General features: G+C 39.0%; 1 protein-coding gene and 1 non-coding gene across 9 annotated transcripts in view; one reads left to right on the forward strand and one right to left on the reverse strand.

The window, feature by feature from the left end:
* GHR (growth hormone receptor) overlaps positions 1 to 20,699 on the reverse strand; it is a 302,306-nt gene that overhangs the window by 110,713 nt on the left and 170,894 nt on the right. The gene's annotated exons all lie outside the window — the stretch shown is intronic.
* Positions 18,641 to 18,747, forward strand: LOC122684010. The gene has a single exon (XR_006337907.1). It is a non-coding gene; the product is annotated as a U6 spliceosomal RNA (small nuclear RNA).

The raw sequence follows: 20,699 nt of genomic DNA on the forward strand, positions 1-20,699 counted from the left end.
AAATCAAATCCCTTACGATTATACAGTGGAAGTGACAAATAGATTCAAGTGATTCGATCTGATAGACAAGAGTGCCTGAAGAATTATGGACAGAGGTTCATATTGTACAGGAGGCTGTGATCAAAACCATCTCCAAGAAAAAGAAATGCAAGAAGGTAAAATGGTTGTCTGAGGAGGTCTTAAAAATAGCTGAGAAAAGAACAGAAGCTAAAGGCAAAGGAGAAATAGAAAGATATACCCATCTGAATGTAGAGTTCCAAATAATAGCAAAGAGAGATAAGAAAGCCTTCCTAAGTGATCAATGCAAATAAATAGAGGAAAACAATAGAATGGAAAAGATGAGATCTCTTCAAGAAAATTAGAGATACAAAGGGAATATTTCCTGAAAAGATGGACACAATAAAGGACAGAAACAGTATGTACCTAACAGAAGCAGAAGATATTAAGAAAAGGTGGCAAGAATACACAGAACTATACAAAGAAGATCTTCATGATCCAGATTACCATGATGGTATGATCACTTACCTAGAGCCAGACATCCTGGAGTGCAAAGTCAAGTGAGCCTTGGAAGCATCAGTATGAACAAAGCTAGTGGAGGTGACAGAATTCCAGTTGAGCTATTTCAAATCCTAAAAGATGATGCTGTGAAAGTGCTGCACTCCATGTGACAGCAAATTTGGAAAACTCAGCAGTGACCACAGGACTGGAAAACGTCAGTTTTCATTCTAGTCCCAAAGAAAAGCAATGTCAATGTTTAAATTACTGCACAACTGCACTCATCTCACATGCTAGCAAAGTAATGCTCAAAATCCTCCAAGCTGAGCTTCAACAGTACATGAACCGAGAACTTCCAGGTGTTAAAGCTGGATTGAGAAAAGGCAGAGGAACCAGAGACCAAATTGCCAACATCCGTTGGATCATACAAAAAGCAAGAGAGTTCCAAAAAAAACCATCTACTTCTGCTTCATTGATTATGCTAAAGCCTTTGACTGTGGATCACAATAAACTGTGGAAAATTCTTCAAGAGATGGGAATCCCAGACCACCTGACCTGCTTCCTGAGAAATCTGGATGCAGGTCCAGAAACAACAGTTAGAACCAGACATGGAACAGACTGGTTCCAAATTGGGAAAGGAGTACATCAAGGCTGTTTATTGTCACCCTGCTTATTTTACTTATATTACTTATATATGCTTATTTTCCATATATTTTACTTATATGCTTATATATTTGTCATGCAAAATGCCAGGCTAGAATCAAGATTGCTGGGAGAAATATTAGTAACCTCAGATATGCAGATGATACCACCCTTATGGTAGAAAGTGAAGATAAACTAAAGAGAATCTTGATCAAAGTGAAAGAGGAGAGTGAAAAAGTTGGTTCAAAACTCAACATTCAAAAAATGAGGATCATGGCATCTGTCCCATCACTTCATGACAAATAGATGGGGAAACAATTGAAACACTGACAGACTTTATTTTCTTGGGCTCTAAGGTCACTGTAGATGGTGACTGCAGCCATGAAATTAAAAGACGCTTGCTCCTTGGAAGAAAAGCTATGATACACCTAGATAGCATATTAAAAAGCAGAGACGTTACTTTGGAGACAAAGGTCTGTCTAGTCAAAGCTATGGTTTTTCCAGTTGTCATGTATTGATGTGAGAGTTGGGCCATAAGGAAAGCTGAGTGCCAAAGAATTGATGCTTTTGAACTGTGGTGTTAGAGATGACTCTTGAGAGTCTGTTGGACTGCAAGGAGATCAAAGCAGTCAATCCTAAAAGAAATCAGTCCTGAATATTCATTGGAAGGACTGATGCTGAAGCTGAAACTCCAATACTTTGGCCACCTGATGCAAAGAACTGACTCCTGGGAAAAGACCCTGATGCTGGGAAAGATTGAAGGCAGGATGAGAAGGGGATGACAGAGGATGAGATGGTTGGATGGCATCATCGACTCAATGGACATGAGTTTGTGCAAGTTCCGGGAGCACGACAGGGAAGCCTGGCATGCTGCAGTTCATGGGGCCGCAAAGAGTAGGACACAACTGAGTGACTGAACTGAACTGAAGGAATTTTCAACTAGTCCGGGAGCAATACTAACAAACCAGATGCTACGTGAGGCTCCTAAGGGCTAAAATGTTTGGAACTTAGTAATGCCCAAGGAGTCTGGGAAGTGGGAAAGCAGCACAGTCAGGAGGTGCTTGCTGACCTTTATAGCAGCCATAGTGTTGGGATTGATTTTGAAGGCTTGTAGGATGGAGGATGCAGATAGATCGGCAGAAGGGAAATAACATGTCCCAGGGCAATGATAAAAGGGCACGGCTGGCTTATAGGAGCATTGCGAAGGACAGATATGGCCATGAATGGGAGTGTGTTTGGGTGGAGATGGTGGAAACACTGGCCATTCAGTGTAGAGCCAGATGGCCTCAACACACAGACTTGTAGCATTTGGCAATGGGAACCACTAAGATTCTTGAACTAGAGTGTGATAGGACAAAAGGGCTGTTTTAGGAAACTGGGCTCTTCAGCTGCATGCCTAAGTGATTGGGGAATTCAAGGGGTTCTTGCAATAGCTCAGGCATGACCTCTGAGAGCACTGAGATCATATCCATTATTCTCTATTGTTCTTACTTGTTCAGAAGACCTTGACAAAACAAGGCTTTTGCCACATGGCTTGATCTCTATGTGAAAGTTTCCTTTTCCACATCTCCTGCCAAGTCTCCTAAGGACCATCCCCCTGGTTTCTCTCCTTCAGGGTATGGTGACCTCCTTTTCAGGACCAAGCTCATGGCCATTAAGTACTAAAACACCCATGTGATCATAAGTTTGTGTCAGCTGAGACTTTAAACCCAGAAGGGTCCAAAAATTAACACAAATGTTTGTTTTGAAAAGTTTTAACTTCTTGAGAAATAAAAATACGGTAATAAATTTCTATTAGGTGTTCCTTTCCTCCCTGCAAAGTATGCCATGCCAAATCCTCCTTTCCTTTTGATGCAGGGCTCTGTTATGACATTTTCACCTGACAAAATAACTTCATTTTCATGTTAAGGACTCAATCTGTTTATTTTAAATTGGGGTTGCTTTGACCAAAGAGGGAACAGAAGGCCAAGTCTGCCTCTGGCAAAAAGTTTAGAAATTAAAAAAATAAAACATCTGATTTAAATAATATTTCATGATACAAAGGAACTTATTTATGAAACAGAAACACACTCAGAGACTTAGAGAATGAACTTATGGTTGTGGGGGGTGGGGAATGGGGAGAAGAGATAGGGAGTTTGGGATCGACATGTCCATTCTGCTATATTTAAAATGGAAAACCAGCAAGCTTCTACTGTCTAGCACAGGAAACTCTGCCCAGTGGTATATGGTAGCCTGGATGGGAGGGGAGTTTGGGGAAGAATGGATACATGTATACGCATGGCTGAGTCCCTTTGGTGTCCATCTGAAACTATCACAGCATTGTTATTGGTTATACTCTAATAAAAAGTTCAAAACAAACAAAAAAAAATATTTCAGTGGTATCTGTATAGTTACCTAAAAATTTATGAGGTGCTTCCAGAAACGGACTAATGAATTGCTTCTACTTATTCATTAAATTGACAAATAACAAGCGATGATTTACTACACCTACTATGTGACTGGCATGACTCAAAGCTCTAAGGACACAACAGTGAAATATCCCTCCCTTCATGAAGGTTACAGTCTATGGCTACCCTATTTCAATAGCATCAATTTGGTTAAAAAATGCCAAGATAAAAAAATGCCAAGATAATAACTGTTTTATGATTTTTTAAAAGTAATCTAATTTCTTTAGTGAGCAGAAAAATTAGACTTTGATATGAAAACACTAGGGAATGAATTTGGAAAATAGCCCAAATCTTAGACAGTTAAATCTCCTTTACATATAGAAGTCAGTTTTCAACCAACAAAGCCATAAGCTGGATGGAAAAATAGTTTCTGGGGAGTGTGCAATGTACTAACCTAAGTAAATGTCAGCATTATGTACTGAATGCATGTTAGTCTCTCAGTCGTGTCTGACTCTCTGTGACTACATGAACTGTACCCCACCAGGCTCCTCTGATCATGGGATTCTCCAGGCAAGAATACTGGAGTGGGTAGCCACTCCCTCCTCCAAGGGATCTTCCCGACCTAGGGGTCGAACGTAAGTCTCCAGCACTGCGGGCAGATTCTTTACCATCTGAGCCACCAGGGAAGCCCCCTGAATGCATATTATTGATATTAACAAGTAAACGTGAAAGTTTACAGGGTAGGCTACTTCTGCCTCCTATACTCATTTCTGTTAACAGCTACATATCAGTGTATGTGCACAAAAATATCCTTATTTTCTCTTTAGCGTATTTTGCTGTAAAGTTTAAACAAATCTTAAGAGCATACTCTTGTAAACTTCCCAAGTATAGATATCATGTGAAGCAGGCATAAATTTTCTACAAAGTCATCAGGGTGCAAAGAATGCCACATTATTGTACTTCTGTAAAATTGATTTGCACCTGACTCTGAGCCTCCTCAGTTCTTACCAAGTTGGTGGGATATTCAGTTTCAGCTCTTTCTATAGGAAATAGCTCTTTGGCAGTCTTACAAAGAGATAAACATTTACAAAAAGTATCCATTCTCTTTCTCTTTCTTTTCTTCAGGTCTGCTCTCTCCTTAACTCAAGCGAAGTTCAGCTCCCCTCTCCAATATTTGTAAACAAACCTAGGAAGAGAAATCCTGTTCTCGACCTGCAAAACCCTCTGGGGCCAAGAGAAAAAGAAGTCTTGGCTGCCTTGGGAATGGGAGCTGGAACAAAACGCAGATTACTGCATCCATAGTGCTGCTGCCACAGCTGAAAGGGCAAATGGCTAGTGTTCACCTTCCATTCTTGCTAAGTGTCACAGGAGTGTTGAGAGGCAGTGTTTTTTGGTCATTAAAAATGACTAAAACTATCCCCAAGTCCTTGGAAATGTAGCCTAGAACTGTAATTTGTGCTCCTTATATATAAAAAAATTGTCCTTGTTCTAGAGAGCTTGCTGCTCAAAGCAGTGTCTTGTCTGTGTGCCAACAGCATCGCTGGCCTGTTAGAAATGCAGTCTCAGGCCCCACCCCAGGCCTTCAGAATGAGACCCTGCATCTGAACAAGTTCCCCAAGTGACCTGCATGCACCTTAAAGTTTGAGAACTGCTTCTCTAAATGATTTTTTCTTCCCTTTTTTCTTTTCCATTTCTCAAACACAAGGCATAATCTCTGCATGACTTACCCTGAAGAAACCCTTCCAAATGAGTGATGAAAATGAAGCTTTCTGAAGGGGCTTCTGTCTCTGCTGCAACACTTGGACAAAAACTGCACCACAACATCTGGGATTAGGTAACCAACAGACTTCCAAAGAGAAGAGAGTTCACGTGTTTCTTCTGGAGGGAACAAGGCATAGTTGCACCCTGGTTCCATGTTTATGCTGCTAATTTTATTAAATTGTGTATGGAGGGACTTCTGAGCTCGGACCACTAAGCTGTAATTTGAGAAATGAAAGGCCAGCATTTGGTCCAGATCCCAAATACAGCTTACTGACTGCTTACTACAGACAGTAAGGAAAACGTCCTTAGAGCCAGGGTACAAGTAGCTTTCAAAAGTCATTCGACTTGTGAAAATTGTATCTGGCCTATAAAATTTACACTTGGCATTTACACTTTGCAATGCTAGTTTGTTTTCTAAGTAGATAGCCCCTTCTCCTATTGTCCCTAATGTTAAGAACCAAGGATCAGAAATATTTGCCTGTTACAAATACCTAATTCTTCTTCATTATTCACCCACAGTGGAGATTAGAGAAGAAAAATAGATTAGGTTAACTTAAAAAAATCACTTCCACATTTCATAGCATTTAGGTATGTCATTCATTCACCCACTCATTCATTTTTACTTCTATCCACTTTCAGGTAGCTGTTTTTTTTTTTTTTTTTTGCAGGTAGCTGTTTTTAAGGAAATTTTGTGTCTTCAAAATAATGTCAAAGTCAAATACCTAAAATAATTTACAAGTGATAAATTTCTTGTTTTTGAAATGATGCACTCCAAAGTACATAGCTTTCCACAGTGGTGCCTGGTATAAAGTGCTATTAAGAAATACTTGGTTTGCTCATTTCTTCAAAACATTTATCAAGTGGCTGTTTTGTGTCCAATTAGTTATCAAGCATAGATTAAGCAATGTAAGAGACAAGGGTTGTGAGAAGTAAAAGTACAAGACAAATCCCCATGCTCAGATAGAGCCAGCTTCGTTTAAAGAGCCAGATTGGAACACACCCACAGTGGACCAACAGCAAGGATGAGTCAGTATTAGCAGAGCATTACTAGAGGGCCTTCCCCAAATGTTGCATGATGAGTAACTAATCAGGTCGGTGATGTGGTCAAGATCACTGAAAGTGGAACAAATTGGAAAACCTACATGGATAAAGTAGGACTTAAAGTGGATCCTGGAGGATGGCTAGGTAGAAGTTAGAAGAAGAGAAATGCCAAGAGGCACAGTCATAGAGAATATTATGTACTTATTTTGATTTTGAAATAGCTGTCTGAAATAACTATAAAAGAAAATAACTTCTTCTGTGGAAGAACAATTTGGAAATGAAAACCTGAATTTTGTGACTAAATGAGGCTTAATTTGCAGAGGGTCTAGATACCAATCTTATACCAGTAGTAGGGAAGACTTTAGGGGTGCACTGCATGCTGGGTAGTGAGAATTTCTGACCAGGGGTCATTACAGACAACATGTTTGTGAGGCTCTGGACTCTTGATGGAAATCTCCCCTGGAAGGTACAGTTCTTATTCTGAGAGCAAGTATAGTTCTAACTTAATCCAGGAAGGATAAACAGCTTCCTAAATTCAATCAAATGCCTTGAGCTGAAATGACTTCAAATGGCCAGAAGTTTTATAATGTTATTAAAAATCTAAAACAAATAACAAAAATAACACCACCTAGTAAGTTAACATCAGGAAAATATTTGAGCAATAATTATACAACCTCAGAGGTTCCCTGGTCCAGGAACCAGAACCCAGTGGTTAGCAAATATAATCCTCAGTATGTATTGGTCTCTCCATTATCCCCATCATTCCTCATTACAATACTGCCTGATGGAATCACCATCTGACACTGCACGATTAAGTCAAAGTCATTATAAGATCTTGGCTTCTGTCCAAGGAATGTTTTTTTAATTTTTAAAGGTCAAAATGCCAGAAAAGAGCTTTATCTTTATCCTTCGGGGCTATGTCTTGTGAAAGAATCAAAAACAGTTGTGAAGAGTTTCTAATACTTATGTGGCAAATCACCAATAATTGTGAAAATTAATAATCTTATGACAAAGTTAAATAGCTTTCCAAGCATGCTTACTGGCAGAACATTTCTGAGAAATATTATGCCTGTGACTTCAGGTCATTTCAATGACATAGCTCATCTTCCCAGAGACTCAAGTGGAATGCCTCTTTTTCTTTCGAGTTTCCTTAAATCATAACACTATGGAAACCCAAACTGATATTTTGCTCCAAAACTGTTTTTGTAGTGAGACTTAGAGGTATTCATTCACTGCAGAGGCAGAAGAGCTAACTCTGTGTGAATGTGTTCCAGACTATTTAAAAGTTAAATGTTTAAATGCGATGAATTTTCAGTCAGTCCTATCTGAAAGGAAGCAGATAAGCTACTGTTTCTCTGGCATCTCAGAAATAGCCATATTAAAACCAATACACTAATAATTTAGAGACTGTTACACCATTTGTGGCTCTTAATAAAGACATTTGTATCTTTCCATCCCTGTTGCCTTCTTTACTATTCTTATCTCTAACTCTAGGCTCTTTTGGTTCTTCAGCCTTCATTCAGGAAAATAACTTCTCATGACAGCTAAATACAGTATTTTCTTCTCCATCAAAGTAACAAAAATAAGTGACTTTGCTGCATTTCCATGTATCACCTCCCTGGATGAGAACTTTGGCATTTTGGAAATTTTTAAATTCACATACGCAGAAATGGGGATATTCTGTGGCTTCACTCTGCATAGTGCTATGGGCACAGAGGTATTGAATATGAAAAAATCATGCTAGCTGAGAGCTAATAACCCCTTTCCATGGGCCAAATGCCATGTTAAGCACTTTATAAAGATGATCTCTATTAATTCCTGAGACAACCTCAGGAAGCGACTGTGTAAGTGTTATTACCATCTTTTTAAAGATGTGAATAGTGAGGCACAGAGAGTGTAACTCACCCCACATCACAAGGTAGTAAATGGAACTAAGCCAGGCAGAGGCTCTAGAGCTCATATGCTTAAACCCCACAATTCAGTTGATATTTCCTTCAATGTTTGTCTATGAATCCTGTCAGTTGGATCATCACCAGAATCTGACACCAGTTCAGATATGACCCAAATCAAATCCCTTATGATTATACAGTGAATGTGATAAATAGATTCAAGGGATTAGATCTGATAGACAGAGTACCTGAAGAACAATGGATGGAGCTTCATAATATTGTACAGGATTTAGTGATCAAAACTATCCCCAAGAAAAAGAAATGCAAAAAGGTAAAATGGTTGTCTGAGGAGGCCTTACAAACAGCTGGGAAAAGAACAGAAGCTAAAGGCAAAAGAGTATAGGAAAGATAAATCCATCTGTATGCAGAGTTCCAAAGAAGAGCAAGGAGAGATAAAGTCTACTTAAGTGAACAATGCGAAGAAATAGAGGAAAACAATAGAATGGGAAAGACTAGAGATCTCTTCAAGAAAATTAAAGATTTCAAATAAACATTCCATGCAAAATGGGCACAATAAAGGACAAAAACAGTATGGACCTAACCGTAGCAGAAGATGTTAAGAAGAGGTGGCAAGAATACACAGAAGAACTGTACAAAAAAGATCTTCATGACCCAGCTAAGCACAATGGTGTGATCACTCACCTAGAGCCAGATAATCTGCAACGGAAAGTCAAGTGGGTCTTAGGAAGCATTACTATGAATAAAGCTAGTGGAGGTGATGGAATTCCAACTGAGTTATTTCAAATCCTAAAAGATGATGCTGTTAAAGGGCTGTACCCAATATGCCAGCAAATTTGGAAAACTCAGCAGTGATCACAGGGCTGGAAAAGGTCAGTTCTCATTCCAATCCCAAAGAAAGGCAATGCCAAAGAATGTTCAAACTATGGCACCATTGCACTCATTTCACATGATTGCAAGGAAATGCTCAAAATGAAAGCAGCAAATAAAACAAAATAAAAGCACTGAAGGCTGATGTTGGAATGGACCTAATTGTTAAATGGGTCATAATTTTAGAGATGAAATAACTGGGTCCCAAAGTGGTTAAGGGACTGCTCAAAACCTCACAACTAGATAGTTGGACTGAAAATGTAATCTAGGTCTCTAGCTCTGTCTGTAAGGGCTCTTTCCATTGGCCCATGCTCCCAATTCCTGATCTGTCCCTCCTCTGCCAGGTTATTCCTCTGTTCCATGCAAAGCTCAGGGCATGAAGGCATTTGAAATCATAAGCAGAAGTATGAGTTGTAAATTAAGTAAAACCATAGAATTAAACTGGTGCATACTTTATTTTATGGTTTGCTTTCTACTTAAAAGCTACCATTTAGTGGTTCCCTCTTTGATAGATAACATTTTAATGAGAAGTAAAAATGAAGGAATAGGTACAGATATACAAATGTATAGGCTTGACTGGTTAAATGAAAAATTTTCACTGTTCTGAAAACTATAGCCTTAGGTTAGGTAATATGAATAGTATGTGTATGAGGACTGAAGTTGAGAGGATGGGAGACAGTGATGTAATAGGGACAGGAATGAACTTCAAAGCAGTTCAAAGGCAGTGGCAACAAGTACCTCTTGCTCAGGAGATGAACAGAGGCATACTGGGTAGAATTTCTAGTATTTACTACAGAGTGGAGATTTTTGTCAAATCTTTATATTTGACAAAATTTAATGTCAAATTTTTAAATATTTTAAAAAACTTGGCAGATATTAACATGCATTCAATGTTTAGAGGCAGAAGAATAAAGTTACTTTTAGGTTGTTTCATCTCTTGTCCCAAATGATGTCCTAAACCCTTGTTTCCAGGAATGGTTTAGGTGACAAAAACCAGTACAGAAGCTGGGTAATGCTCATTTTGCCATTTTAAAATAACATGTATGGCCTCTCTGAAAAGTGAAACTTTTGAAGGGAGTAAGATCAGATGTGATGACACAATTTAGGATGAGGAACATTTACCTACTGGTGTCTCAATACACTACAATGTGAAAATTGAAGTTCTTGCCTTAGTGAAACTCAGCCTGTAGTTAAGAGTTTCCTGTAGGAAAACAATATGACATCATTAAAATACTCTTCATACAAGGAAAAGGTCAATATCAAGATAAAACTTTTTTCTCCAGATAAACTTTAAAATAAAAGTCTGAGATGGTAGCTTATCAAAAATACATCATGTTCCTTCTCTTTGCTTATTTCCCTAGGTCCCTGCCAAAACTTTCCTAGCACCATACTGCTATCTAAGACCTTTCCTCTCCCGTCCCCCCGCCCTCCCCCTCCCTCTCTCCCTCCTTCCTTCTCTCCTTCCCTTTTTTCATCCCTTCATTTATTTCTTCTTCACAGAAGCTGGAACTGCACTGCAGTCTGACAGCTCTCCCGGTCCCCTCAATTTCTTCCCCCCTTTTCCTCACAGGCATTTCCTCTAATAGATTCCTGCATATCTAATCTCCCAGGAAATCCCTTGCAGGTCTGCATCTCAGAAAACTCAGGCTAACCAAGGAGCCACAGTTTACATTCCCAGGATCATGACAGCTTGAGAAAAAGAAATGCTAACTGGTCAGCCACTAACAAGCTGAAGAGACCCCAAAATACCATACCATGGGCTTATGAGCCACTTAGTTTTGTTTCTTCTTCTAAGAGTGAACTGTATGCTCTGAGTAACAAGTTGTCAAACTTCGCAGTGAAGAGAGGCTCAAGGACTGGGGCTTCAAGCTCAGGTTAGCCTCACTGCCAACAGGGTTCTTGCCAAGGAGGACCCAGAGGCTGGAAGAACCTCGCTAACCTTGGCCTCTAGGACCTTTTCTTTTGCTTTTCATTTCCCCTTTGAACTGCTAACCATACATTTCCTCTATACGCTTAGGATTTATGTCTGGTCTTCTTGTTTTAGAAATTTCTTTCCCTCTGTTGACACATGAATAAAAGAAGAAGAGTAACTCCTATCACACACTTATAATATTCGACTTCCTGCCATTCAAGGGCCTTCCTGAGAGCCCTACCTGTCAAGAACTTTCATGCTTACTATTTAAAGCCATGTTTGCATTTTAGTGACAGTCACTAAGGTCACTTCATCTTCCAAGATTTCTCTTAATCATTGGCCCATTATTTTCCCTTCTTGAGCATTGTACCAAATGATGGAGAACACAGATGTTAAAGGTAATTTTGAACTAAAGGAGATTAAGATTTCATAGGCTATCTGAAATGAATTTATCTTGAGAAAGCAAAAGATAACTGTATTCACAACAGAGCAGAAATGAATCAGGCCAACTGTGTATCTTTTTAATCTACTAATTCACTTCCTTCTTTGAAACTGTGATCTTAAATCTGTTTTGTTTATGAATTCAATCAGGACACTTCATTCTTTACTTTATTCTTTAAAGAAGTTCTAGTGGGTCAACACTATTGGTTGGCTACTCAACAGCCAGGAACCAAAGTAGCCCAAACCCATGGCTAGATTGGGATTAGTCTAAACCAGTTAAGGTATCCCATTCACCTTTGCCAGATGTTCACACTTATGACACCCTTTGCAACTGGAGGTGCAGGTGAAAGAATTCTGGCTAGAGACTATTGTGAAAGTTGGCTGAAGATGTCTGGAGAACCGTTAGATGCCCTACAAAACAGACAGATGTAAAAGAAGAGCTTGCTGACACCACTACCTCTTCTATCTCCATGCCTTGAATATGTGTGTGATATCTGGGACTTCAGCTATCATCTGGCCTGTAAGTAGTGACAATCATGAAGGCAAAAAGTTCATGAAGCCAAAAAGTCATCACACTAGGGGTGGAGCAGAAACCCAAGAAGAGCCTGATGACACCCTTAAACTGCCTAACCAAACCTGAGACCACTTCTAAATTTAAGTAAGTAGTAAATGCACATATTGCTTGAGCCACTGTTAATGGGATATTCTGTAAAAAAATTTTCTGATGCAAATCCAAGTCCCCCTCTCTGCTTGTTTCTGGCAGAGACTGTGTCCCACCATAACAGCTCTGGTCACATGGCTCTTCTCCTACTGTTCTGACTCCCACCTGGGATCTAGCTCGCTGTTTTCTCCACTTGCTTTTTTAGGCATGAGGGAAGTAGAGGCTCTCAGTTATTGCTAGCTCTGGATTTGTCACCAGGGATGGATTGATTAAACTATGAATCTGCTGTAAAGAGACACATCATTATGATCTCTCTACTTAAACTCTTTGCATATACCATCTCTTTCTGCCCTGGATTTTAGATGATAAAATGGATTTCTATACTGAGTTTTATTTTTGATTCCACAATCCTGATAGAGAGTTTAAATCCATGGCTGATTCATATCAATGTATGACAAAACCCACTGGAAAAAAAAAATAAATAAAATAAAAAAAAAAAAAGAAAAAATAAAAAAATAAAAATAAGCAACTTAAAATTGTCCAGAAAACATAGGGCAAGATGAGTTCTAGGCAAGCAGATTTTACTGGAACAAACAAAGCAACTCTTTACTTTTTACAATGGGTAGAAGAAGTAAAGGTAGAATTTGAGTTTCAGCAATAGATGTAAGAAAAAAAATGCAGAATATTTTGTGAAAGTGAAGTGAAAGTGAAAGTCACTCAGTTGTGTCTGACTCTTTAGGACCCCATAGACTATCTATTCCATGGAATTCTCCAGGCCAGAATACTGGAGTGGGTAGCCATTCCCTTCTCCAGCAGATCTTCCCAATCCAGGGATCAAACCCAGGTCTCCCACATTGTAGGTAGATTCTTTACCAGCTGACCCACAAGGGAAGCCCAAGAATACTGGAGTGGGTAGACTATCCCTTCTCCAGGGGCTCTTCCAAACCCAGGAACTGGGTCTCCTGCATTGCAGGCAGATTCTTTCCCACTTGAGCTATGAGGGAAGAATATGTAGTACCATGCCCTATGTCACCGACTCAAGGGACATGCATTTGAGCAGCGCTGGGAGTTGGTGATGGACAGGGAAGCCTGGCGGGCTGCAGTCCATGGGGTCACAGAGAGCTGGACATGACTGAGTGACTGAACTAACTATGCCCTATTTCATCATAATCTCATGTTAATAGTGTAATTTATCTCTGAAATCTTTTTTTTTTTCCTGGTTTAACTTGAGGATTTGAAAAAATGAGGACTGAATGTTTTGTACTTTCAGTACTGTAGTATAACCAGGGCTTTCAATCTATGACAACAATCCAAATACAAATCTGACCCATACGTATAATATATAACCGAGGTTGATTGTAAAAAAAGAACACTAGTTGGGGAGTTTGGAATTGACATGTACACCCTATATTAAAAATGAATAACCAACAATGGTGTACTGTATAATACAGGGAATTATGCTCTGTATTATGTGACAACATAAATGGTAAAAGAATTTGAAAAAGAATAAATACATGTATGCCTATAACTGAATCACTTTGTTGTACACCTGAGATTAACAGAATGTTGATGATCAACTAAGTTGTTGTTCAGTTGCTAAGTCACGTCTGACTCTATGATCCCATGAGCTGCAGCACGCCAGGCTTCCCTGTCCTTCACTGTCTCCCAGAGTGTGCTCAAACTCATGTGCATTGTGTTGATGATGCCATCCAATCATCTCATCCTCTGTCACCCTCTTCTCCTCCTGACCTCAATATTTCTCAGCATCAGGGTCTTTTCCAATGAGTCAGTTCTTTGCATCAGGTGGCCAAACTATGGGAGCTTTAGCTTTAGCATCAGTCCTTCCAGTGAACACCCAGGACTGATCTCCTTTAGGATGGACTGGTTGGATCTCCTTGCAGGCCAAGGGACTCTCAAGAGTCTTCTCCAACACCACAGTTCAAAAGCATCAATTCTTCAGTGCTCAGCCTTCTTCATGGTCCAGCTCTCACACCCATACATGTCTACTGGAGAAAATAATAGCTTTGACTATATGGACCTTTGTCATGAAGGTGATGTCTCTGCTTTTTAATATGCTATCTAGGGTTGCCATAGCTTTACTTCCAAGGAGAAAGTGTCTTAATTTCATGGCTGCAGTCCCTATCTGCAGTGATTTTGGAGCTCAAGAAAATAGAATTTGTCACTGCTTCCACTTTTCCCCCTTCTATTTGCTATGAAGTAGTGAAACTGGATGTCATGATCTTGGTTTTCTGATTGTTGAGTTTTAAGCCAGCTTTTTCACTCTCCTCTTTTACCCTCATCAATAGGCTCTTTAGTTCCTCTTTGCTTTCTTCCATAAGGGTGGTGTCATCTGCATATCTGAGGCTGTTGATATTTCTCCTGGCAATCTTGATTCCAGCTTGGGATTTATCCAGCCCAGCATTTTGCATGATGTACACTGCATATAAGTTAAATAAGTAGGGTAACAATATACAGCCTTGACGAACTCCTTTCTCAATTTTGAACTAGCCTGTTGCTCCATGACTGGTTCTAACTGCTGCTTCTTGACCTGCATACAGGTTTCTCAGGAGGCAGGAGAAGTGATCTGGCACTCCCATCACTTGAAGAATTTTCCACAGTTTGTTGTGATCCACATAGGCTAAGGTCTTTGTGCAGTCAATGAAGCAGAAGTAGATGTTTTTCTGGAATCCCCTTGATTTCTCTATGATCCAGTGGATGTTGGCAATTTGGTCTCTGGTTCCTCTGTCTTTTCTAAATCCAGCTTGTACATCTGGAAGTTCTCAGTTCATGTACTGCTGAAGCTTGACTTGAAGGATTTTGAGCATTACCTTGCTAGCATGTGAAATGAGCACAAATGTACAGTAGTTTGAACATTCTTTGGCACTATCCTTCTTTGGGACTGGAAAGAAAACTGACCTTTTCCAGATCTGTGGCCACTGATGAGTTTTCCAAATTTGCTGACATATGGAGTGCAAGACTTTGACTGCATCAACTTTCAGGATTTGAAATAGCTCAGCTGGAATTCCATAACCTCCACTAGCTTTATTTTTAGTAATGCCTTCTAAGGCCCACTTGACTTAACACTTCAGGATGTCTGACTCTAGGTGAGTAACTATATCACTGTGATCATCTGAGTTCTTAATACATTTTTTTTTTGTATAATCAACTATAATCCAATATAAAGTAAAAAGGTTAAAAAATGAAAAAAACAACAAACTAGTTGAGACTTACTTAATTTTGTGATTGCTACTTGTAGTGTAAAAATTTTTATGGAAACACAAAAGACCCTGAATAGCTAAAATAATCTTGAGAAGAATAACAGAGTTGGAGGGATCACACTCTTTGACTTCAGACTATATTACAAAGCTACGGTAATCAAAACAATATGGTACTGGCACAAAATCAGACACATAGATCAATGGAACAGTATAGACAGCCCAGAAATAAACCCTGAAGCACTTATGGTCAATTAATCTACAACAAAGGAGGCAAGAAAGTACAGCAGAGAAAAACAAGAGTCTCTTCAATAAGTGGTGATGGGAAAACTGAACAGCTACAAGGAAAAGAATATAATAAGAGCATTCTCTAACAGCATATACAAAAAGAAATTGAAAATGGATTAAAAACCTAAATATAAGACCAGATACTATAATATTCCTACAGGAAAACATATGCAGAATACTCTGATAAAAACTGCAGCAATATATTTTTGGATCTGTCTCTAAGGTAATAAAAGCAAAAAGTAAAAAAAAATGTTTATGTTTACCTTATCAGACTTAAAAACTTTTGCACAGCAAATGAAACCATCAACAAAAAGACAACCTAGTATGTGTGTGGGGGGAAATATTTGTAAATGATATGACCAATAAGAGATTAATATCCAGTATCTATAAACAGCTCATACAGTTCAACATCAAAAAAACAAACAATCCAATTAAAAAATGGGCAGAAGACAGTTTAAGCATTTTTCCAAAGAGAAAAATACAGATGGCCAACAGGCACATAAATAGATGCTCAGTATTGCTAATCATCAGGGAAGTACAAATCAAAACCACAATGAGATACCACCTCACACCTGGCAAAATGGCTATCACCAAAGAGAATACAAATAACAAGTGTTGGTGAAGATGTAGAGAAAAGAAAATCCTTGTACACTGTTGGTGGGAATGTAAATTGTTGCAGCCACTGTGGAAAACAGTATGCAGGTTTCTCACAAAACTAAAAATAGAACGATAATATGACCAGTAATTCCACTCCTGGGTAAGTATCCAAAAAAATAAAAAACACGCATTTGGAAAGATACACGCACCCTAATGCTCAGTTCAGTTCAGTTCAGTCACTCAGTCGTGTCCGACTCTTTGTGACCCCATAAACTGCAGCACGCCAGGCCTCCCTGTCCATCACCAACTCCCAGAGTCCACCCAAACCCATGTCCATTGAGTCAGTGATGCCATCCAGCCATCTTATCCTCTGTCATCCCCTTCTCCTCCTGCCCTCAATCTTTCCCAGCATCAGGGTCTTTTCAAATGAGTCAGCTCTTCACATCAGGTGGCCAAAGTATTGGAGTTTCAGCTTCAGCATCAGTCCTTCCAATGAATATTCAGGGCTGATTTCCTTTAGGATGGACTGGTTGGATCCCCTTGTAGTCCAAGGGACTCTCAAGAGTCTTCTCCAACACCACAGTTCAAAAGCATCAATTCTTCAGTGCTCAGCTTTCTTTATAGTCCAACTCTCACATCCATACATGACCACTGGAAAAACCATAGCCTTGACTAGATGGACCTTTGTTGGCCAAGTAATGTCTCTGCTTTTGAATATGCTATCTAGGTTGGTCATAACTTGCCTTCCAAGGAGTAAGTGTCTTTTAATTTCATGGCTGCAGTCACCATCTGCAGTGATTTTGGAGCCCAGAAAAATAAAGTCAGCCACTGTTTCCACTGTTTCCCCATATATTTGCCTTGAAGTGATGGGACCAGATGCCATGATCTTAGTTTTCTGAATGTTGAGCTTTAAGCCAACTTTTTCACTCTTCTCTTTCACTTTCATCAAGAGGCTCTTTAGTTCTTCACTTGCTGCCCTAATGCTCAGAACAGCATTATTTACAATTGAAAAGATATGAAAGCAAGCCAAGTGTCCATCAACAGGTGAATGGATAAAGAAGATGTGGTACATGTACAAAATGGAATACTACTCAGCCATAAAGAAGAATGAAATTTTATCATTGGCAGCAACATGACTGGACTTGGAGGGCATTATGCTAAGTTAACTACATTAAAGAAGGACAGATACTGTATGATATTACTTATATGTGGAATCTAAAATATACAACACACTAATGAATATAACAAAAAAGCAGCAAACACAGAGAACAACTAGTGGTTGCCAGTGAGGAGAGGGGAGGAACAATATAGGAGTTGGGAAGTGGGAGGCATAAACTATTGGGTGTAAGATAGAATGCACTGTACAACATGGGGGAATATAGCCAATATTTTATAATAACTATAAATGAATTGTACCCTGGAGAAGGAAATGTCAACCCACTCCAGTATTTTTGCCTGGGAAATCCGATGGACAGAGGAGCCTGGTGGGCTACAGATTATGGGGTTGCAAAAAGAGTCAGACATGATTTAATGACTAAACAACAAATGGATTATAACCTTAAAAAACTGTATAAAAATAAAAATGAATAAAATAAAAAAATATATTCATCTTTAAAACAAAAAACATTGCACTTAACTTTTTAATTAAAGACTAAATCAGTGACATAAACGTGTGGTCTAGTGCAAAGGGTAACAAAAACACTAACATTTATTTGTATTGTTAAATATTTTAAAAAGAATTTCACATTGACTGATATAATTTAATAGCCACAATAACCCAGTGATATAAATAAGGCTCTCATTTCCACTCTTAGATGAGAAAACCAGAGCTCACAATATTTAATGATTTGCTCATGTTCACACTGCCAGGAAATACAGATTTTCATCTTTTGATGCTGAATTCCTAACTCTTTGACTCTAGAATCAGCCCAAACTGTAGTTTAGAAAGTCAGTAACCTCAGTTGTAAAGCAATAAAAAAAAAAAAAAAATTGCCTCTTTCACTTTGCCAGGAAATCTTGAAAGTAGATTGAGGGGTTGGATGTTTTCAACACTTGAAATTTTTGGAAGAAAGTTACTAATAACTTCTTATCACTATCAAGCCTCTGCTATTTTCATCTTTCTATAAACTCTGTGCCTCTAATATTGTTACTAAACTGAAATGAGCCTCTTCCATTTAATTTCATTTGTTTTTCCACATCTCACTCTCTTCTTTAACACTCAGAGTAACTTCTCTTTTCCATGCAATCTTCCTGACCAACTCCTATCCACCCTGCCCCCTTTCATTTTTCTGAATTCTGCCATCACTTACATACTCAATAGAAGAGCATTTAGCAACTTATTATGGTGCCTTACTTTGCCTTTATATGTGTCAGGCTTTTCTTCCTGATTAGATTGTACACTGAGAGTAAAGATTTTTATGGCTGTGCTCGTTTCGGCAGCACATATACTAAAATTGGAACGATACAGAGAAGATTAGCATGGCCCCTGCGCAAGGATGACACGCGAATTCGTGAAGCGTTCCATATTTTTAAAAAGAAAAAAAAAAAAAAGATTTTTATGGCTGTATCTTTCCTAGCCCTTAGCATAATATGGACTACCTACTTGGTGTGTTCAAGAAAATGCTTAGCTATTAATAAATGCCAGACTTATTTTTAAAATTCTGCTTGCTTCTTTCCTTCTTTCTTTTTATAGGTTTCAAAATTTAAGACAAGAGACAGAACATTTTTGAGCTATAAATTCTATTAAAAACAACCTTTAACACACAAATTTTCATTAAAAGTTTATGAGAGGAATAAAAAACTGAATGAAAGAAAGAATAAGAACCAGCACGACTAAAATAGTAACAGGTTCTTTAGTATTTGACATCTAAGGGCAATCTTTAATATAAAATTGCAATAAATCAGATTAGATTTTAGAAATTAATGACATTAATCCCATCAGAGATGAGAGAAGGGAAGGGAGTGGTAGGAAAATTCCACTGGCATTAACACTTCAGTGAGATTTTGGAAAATAACAAACCCGATGATGAGTTTGGGACTGTGATTTCTTCTTTGGGACAACTGCTTCAGACCCACTTAGAAAAATATATCTATTATTGGGTTAAAGTCCCTAAAATCCATTTTTCAGTAAAGTGAGTTTTTCCAAATGTCTGGATCACCAATCCTCTGAATAGATCAAAATTGCATAAAAGTAAAAAGTTGCACCAGGAATGTACAAACCAGAGCTGAAGACATTTGATTATTCCTTGTGTGGTAAACACGGCAGAGTTGAGTTTCAGGGGAAAGAAAAGGGAAGACATCAGAAGGAGGAAGATACTGGTCCTTCTCAAAAAGCATTCTTTTTTGAGGTTTAAAGTAAGATATTATAAGAGTTGATTCAGATTTCTGAACACAGAATGATAACAGTTTGATGATCTAATACTATGTGAAGATGAAACCATTTCTGTAGTGACTAAATAAGTTACTATAGTAAAGGGGATAGAAAGTATTACGGCATCAAACTGCTCTCTTGGGCCAGAACTGGTTTGATCCTGAATTAGGCCAAAGAACTTAGGCACAGCCTTGGGTAACATATAGGAGAGGGTCACACCCTGTGTCTAGAGGCAGAGTTGATATTTGCCACTGTATAGCTGCTGGCCGTGGGGGCCACTGTGGTGTGTTCTCCAGACTCCTTCAATGAAGGACCTATTGTTCTAGATGCTGGAGGTGCTCCAGGCCAAGAGCCTTCACTTCTCAGCCCCTGTCAGGGACTGCCTCAGTAGCAGAGAGCTGCCTCTGCCAAGGGCAAGACCATTCCTGCATTTAGTGAGTGATCCGTGTTGGGGTGGTTGGCCAGGTCATCTCTGCCCCATGGGAGACAAATATGAAGGGCCACCTCAGCTCCTGAGCTTCCTGTGGGGTCAGCGGAGGCTGTCCCTGGGCCTGTTCTGCAGCTGAACTTCCTGCCCTGCCCACCTTCCCCCCCCCTCCCACTTTTTGTTTCTTTGAATTTTGAAATAACTATAGATTCACAAGAAGTTGCAAAGACAGTACAGAAAGATCCTCTGTATCCTTTACCGAGGTCTTCAAGGTAGTTATATCTTACATAATTATAAGACAATATTGAACCCAGGACACTGACAAGAGTTCTGTGTCATTTCTTCACATATGAAGATTCAGGTCACCACCACCGCAGTTAAAATGGAGATTCCATCACCACAAAGGTCTTCCTGCTGCCCCCTTTCTTGCTCTGCCCACTCATGTTCCCTTTCTCTCTCTTTCACAGGTATTGATTGATTAAGAAGTACTCTTGGGAGGAGATATATTTATACATATAGTTATGACTGATTCACGTTGTTGTATGGGAGAAACCAACAAGATTGTAAAGTAATTATCCTCCAATTTAACCAAATTAAAAAAAGAAAAAAGAAGTGTTCTTAATAAACATGCTGTACTTCCATGCTAGTTGGTAAAAAGCTACCAACCCAAGCTCCTGAGGGCCCC

Source organism: Cervus elaphus, chromosome 25 (genome assembly GCF_910594005.1).
Source record: "Cervus elaphus chromosome 25, mCerEla1.1, whole genome shotgun sequence".
Lineage (NCBI taxonomy): Eukaryota > Metazoa > Chordata > Mammalia > Artiodactyla > Cervidae > Cervus > Cervus elaphus.